The 5,261-nt window shown below is 42.6% G+C and overlaps 1 long non-coding RNA gene across 1 annotated transcript; it reads right to left on the minus strand.

Annotated features, from left to right (window-relative positions):
• Window positions 1–2,900: 2,900 nt before the first annotated feature.
• On the minus strand, window positions 2,901–5,255 carry LOC132464172 (uncharacterized). Its single transcript, XR_009527199.1, has 2 exons — window positions 3,699–5,255; window positions 2,901–3,554 (listed from the first exon to the last, which is right to left on the minus strand). It is a non-coding gene; the product is annotated as an uncharacterized LOC132464172 (long non-coding RNA).
• Window positions 5,256–5,261: the final 6 nt, after the last annotated feature.

Consider the following 5,261-nt stretch of genomic DNA (forward strand, 5'->3'; position numbering starts at 1 on the left):
TCGCGGTGATTGGTGCGTCTCGCTGTCACTTCCAAACTCATGTTTCCGGCAACAATGGTTGCGCGGGAGTGAACGCATAGGCAAGCTATGCGTACGAAATAGATAGGCGGACGAAATAGATAGGCAAGCTATCTATTTCGTCCGTAGTCTGTATTAAAACCTTCCCCGAAACGTTTTGTTCGAGGGAGATTGTCACATCATGAGCAAGGCTGGTAGGCAGGTGTCAGAGGTAGTCAGGTCACATCTTTTTTTACAGCGACACTATCAATAATAAGTATGTATCATGCGCATGCGCACCAGTTTACCGGTGCATACATTGATTTTATTGTATGCATTTTTTTTTCTTTGCCTTTGTATTATTTTACTATAGCGGTCAGTGTTTTGCCGCCAACCCACCCCTCAGACTCTGGCGTGAATACAATGGTCTGGACCAATATTTACCCTCAAGTAAAAAACAATAAGTACGATTATTAGCATTATTATATAATAATGCTGCAAATATTGTTTTATTCCATTTCACTATGTCTACTGAATGTCTTACCTTCAGGGACTATCAGGCCTATAAAATGAGAAGGACTGTTGCTGTTTTTATCTGATAATCCATTCCATGAGTCGGTGCCTTTCACAGGCCCCATAGACAATTACCTAGATTTAAAATGCTGAATCTGCTAATTAATTAGCCTGTCTCCATTGCGGTTACACACTTAATCACCAGCAGGATCACTCCAGCACTCAATGTAATACGGTTATCGCACATCTTTGAAGTTAATGGTGTAGTAAAGGCACGAATATGTGATGAGAAAACACTGCGTTGGGAAGAGGTATGACAGCAATAGGTCCTCTGTGGCTGTAATATCACCACTCAGCCCTGATTAAAGAGCCAGCTCACCAAGCAACTCAATTTGTACATTTTGAACATCATTATGTTATTTACTGTGGGGTCTCTGCCAACCAAATAGCTTGAATGAAATTGTGTTTGTGGTGCAATACATTTGAAAAACTCAATATTCTCTAGTGGGAGTTCAAAGTTGGAAGGGGCACTTGGAAAGCAATACAATATTTAATGCAATTGTTGGAAGCAAGGCTTTTGAATTACTCAAAGTAATTGTTTGCTTCAGTTGTGTGGGTTTACCTATAAATATTGCACCTATTGAGTCTAGCATTAATCCATGATATGGATATCTTATAATAGGCTATTGATGCTGTTTCAAGTGTGTTCCCGTTCATATTGCTTGTATAACCACCCTGTAGATTCAAGTAGTGAGGTTTTATTTAAGTAGGGTATTTAGTTTATTGAAAACTATTGAGTTGGTGTTTGAGAAGTCTGTTAAAACCGATATTTTCTTTTACCCATTGTCATCCCTCCTAAAGCCCTAATTATTCTTGTAATTCTTTTTTTTAATCACACTCTAAATAATTAATCTTAACAAGTCAACAACAGACGGTTGCGTTCTCACTTTCACCTGTCTTTTCACCAAGTCTCCTCCCAGCGGCAAAAATGGATGCCAAGACTCATCTTGTTAGGCTTTTTGTGTTGTGTCCTTGTTGTATACATCCTTGGTTAGACCGTGTGGAGTTGCAACGCAGCATGCTGGGAAACTTTTGGTGTTTCATCTTCCACTTGGCCAGAGGCTGGCTTCAGAACTGCCAATTTCCGATACCAAAAACATAGATCATTATAATAGTTTAACACATAAACCTATTTTCCCCAGCAGCTGAAGAGAAATGTGTGCTGCTGTGTGCTGTATTGAACCGTAGGATACATACCTCATATACTAATCATTAGCAATATGGCATGACCAATGAGCTCAGTCTATGCTACAGTAATTCCATCTTTGGGACAGGAGTGCAGGATCACCTTGGATAAGCCTGTGATTGTGTGTGTGTGTGTGTGTGTGTGTGTGATTGTGTGTGTGTTGGCAGCAAGGAGGCTTGTGATAATCAAGCGTAATCACTCTTGGCAGTGCCTCTCTTCTCCGTTCCTCTGGGTGGATATCTGCGAGCAAATCTCTCCGCTCCTCGGTTACAAGCTAACGCCTCAACGGCCCCTGCTCAGTCTTTGATATCTCCACCCCGGCGTCAAGGGTTTGCGGAGCAGCTCAGATGAGACCCCCTCCCCCACCACCCCCTGTCCTCCCTTTCATGTTGCCCCCCCCCCCCCCCCCGTACACCAGCCTCTCCTTTTCCCTGGCATTTTATTCTTAGCCGTTTTTGCATTGAATTAATGTTTTTGCAGGAATCTTTTCAACGTTCACTTGGGGGATTGCCGACACCACACAGAGCATGTTTACATTATGAGCTTCTACTATGTGGTCAAACTTCGGGTCTTTAGTATGCTTTGTCGGACTATGGCGCGAGCCGAAAGACATTGAAGTGAATGGCCGCGACCATGTTGACCGTGAACTTTGTTTATTTTGTTTTTGTGTGCCATGTTTCGGCATTTGCCTACGGCAGTAAGAAGTAGGAGGGCCGGATTGTATAGTCAGTGGTTAGGGTGAAAAGTTCTGGGCTTGATCCCAAATTGCCTGCAGCATACCTGCAGGGCACCCATGGGCAAGAGGCCTTACTTTCTAGCTGCTTAATGACCTGTATCTGAATTCAATGTAAATCACTATGACAGTATGACAGTTGATAATTAGGTTATCATGGGTGCATGAGGATATTCTATTCGACACTCGGTTCAACTCAACTGTAGAACTGAGTATCCTGCCCGGACTTAAAACTCTGGTCAAACCTTAACGACAACCACGTCAAACCATATGCATTAGATAGAAGATAGGGGGGAGAGAGAGAGAGGGGTGTCCTAACTGATAACAGATCATGGTTGTGTGTGTGTGTGTGTGTGTGTGTGTGTGTGTGTGTGTGTGTGTGCACGAAGGAAACAGAAAAGAAACCCTGCATTAGACATCTCTGAGAAATTTATTCACGGTGGCGTGGGTGATGAAACCCATGTGTAAATGCTCCATCCACACACACACAGACGCACACGCACGCACATAAACTTTGGAGGAGTGAGTTCATCCACTACGAAACAGATCAAGATTGGCTTGTGAGCTGCCTCGGGTTGAAAGGGACATTGCTTTCGCCAGCGTTGAAAATGAGACCGTTCCAGTTTAGTTTTTATCACCACGGCACTTTCACAAGTTTTCAAAATGGAAGGGAGAGGAGAAAATGTCTCGACAACTGCACAAATACACTTAATTCCCCCCTCCCCCCACGCCCCAGGACTCAATGCATAGGATTATACAGTGAAGAGTACAGTATTTCAACATGTTTTTACAAAGGTATATATGTTATAGGAAACAAAAATAACTGCACAGCAGTAAGAAAGCTCTTTTGTCGAGTATAGATAGTCATTAATCATACACACGGTAGAGACACACGGCAAAAGAAGGAAAAACACCATTGCAACAGTTTTGAGCTATAATCGATCTACACACAATTATCCTTTTTGACTTGGAGCGAATTTTTAGGGTTCCAACCATTTGAATGGGAATTTGGGGATGGACATTGCTTTACATTTATTCGCTTGGGCCATAGTCACAGAAGGCCTACTAAGCACACACACACACACACACACACACACACACACACACACACACACACACACACACACACACACACACACACACACACACACACACACACACACACACACACACACACACACACACACACACACACACACACACACACACACACACACACACACACACACACACACACACACACACACACCACAGACACCCAAAAAGGAAAAGTGCACATAAAATAAAACAATGTCTTCAGCCTATTGGCACACACATGGCTGCAGCAGGGTGATTAGCTTTATATATTTTTTTCTTTTCTTGACAGCACACAAAAAATCACAATTCCAAATACATTGCTGTGTCTATAGCACTAGAATCATAAATCACTTTTAAGTTATTGATAGAATTTTAGAAAGGACACATCTATATATCTACGCGTCGTCCTATCGGTAAGGCACATTTTTGGTTAAGGAAAAAGGGCTTCGAAAAAAGCGTCTTGCATCACTCTCTTCGTCGAGAGGACACCGGCGGTAAGCGGCGAAACGGATGGATTGCAGCGGTCAAGATCAAAAGCATTGCCCCCCCCCCCCCCCCTTTCCCTGCTGCTTCACTTATATGGAGTGTTGCTCTGCGCCGTTCTGAGTGACCAGCCCCGAGTGCTGTGGGTCAGAATGCCAGGACCCCCTGCTGTGTTTGAGCAGGGGCCTTCAGGGTAGACAGACAGGCAGGCAGGCAGGCAGGCATGCTTGGGCCCTGTGCAAAATAATACACACTTACACCAGCTAAGGCAGGAATCGCTCACATTCTGGGGTCTGGAGAGCTCTTTGGGCTCCGTTACCATACGTGGTCGCTATCAGTTGACTGTTAGAAAAACCTAGAAATAAATCAGGGCCGTATGCCGAAATGCTTTTAATCTTCGCCGCAGTTCATGAACAAACAGCAGAGCGTTCTCTTTTAATAAATGAGCCAATAAACATGAAGTGTGGCCCGAGGCAGCGTTTATACTGCTCAATAAATAGACTCATGGTGATGGGCTCCGTCGATTTAACATGACAAACCCCCGTAATAAGAGCATGTCCGTTGTCATCTCGAGACCCTCTTCTTTCCCTATTGGTGTGATTTTGATTTAAATGTTCTCAGATTTCTTAGGCATCTAGTTTTGCTCCTATTAAAACTGAAAAACATATCTTATGAGATAATGTCCAAGTACCAATGTGCCAACTGAATATTCAAGGCAAACCCTAATTCATATATATATATGTATATATTTATCAGTTCTTTCTTTTTTCAGCATGAATAAAGTATACAAGGACGAAAGTAATAGCAACCATCCTATTTGGACTCTAACGTTTACACATGAACCCTCCAACGATTCCTACAATCATGTATGTAGATACTTTCACCTGAGCCCCATGACATCACACCAAAGCTAAAACAAATATCACTTCTTCAAAAACGTACCATAGAACTCTCGAATATCCTTTCACAAAAGCATTAACATCAGCATTATCAACAAAGGAGGCAGAAATGTAGCGCGACTATTGAAATTGGTAAAATGCTAATACTATAAAAATGGCACCACTTATAAACGCATTACAACGGTAACACTACGCTTTCCATAAACGAATCAGCTGGACAGTTTCCACATGTATTGCTGCATTGATACCATAATAACTGTTTTGCCTCTTGTACCGTCTACAGTGTTGTGAATTATTTTACATTAACATTATT

This window comes from Gadus macrocephalus, chromosome 9 (genome assembly GCF_031168955.1).
Source record: "Gadus macrocephalus chromosome 9, ASM3116895v1".
Lineage (NCBI taxonomy): Eukaryota > Metazoa > Chordata > Actinopteri > Gadiformes > Gadidae > Gadus > Gadus macrocephalus.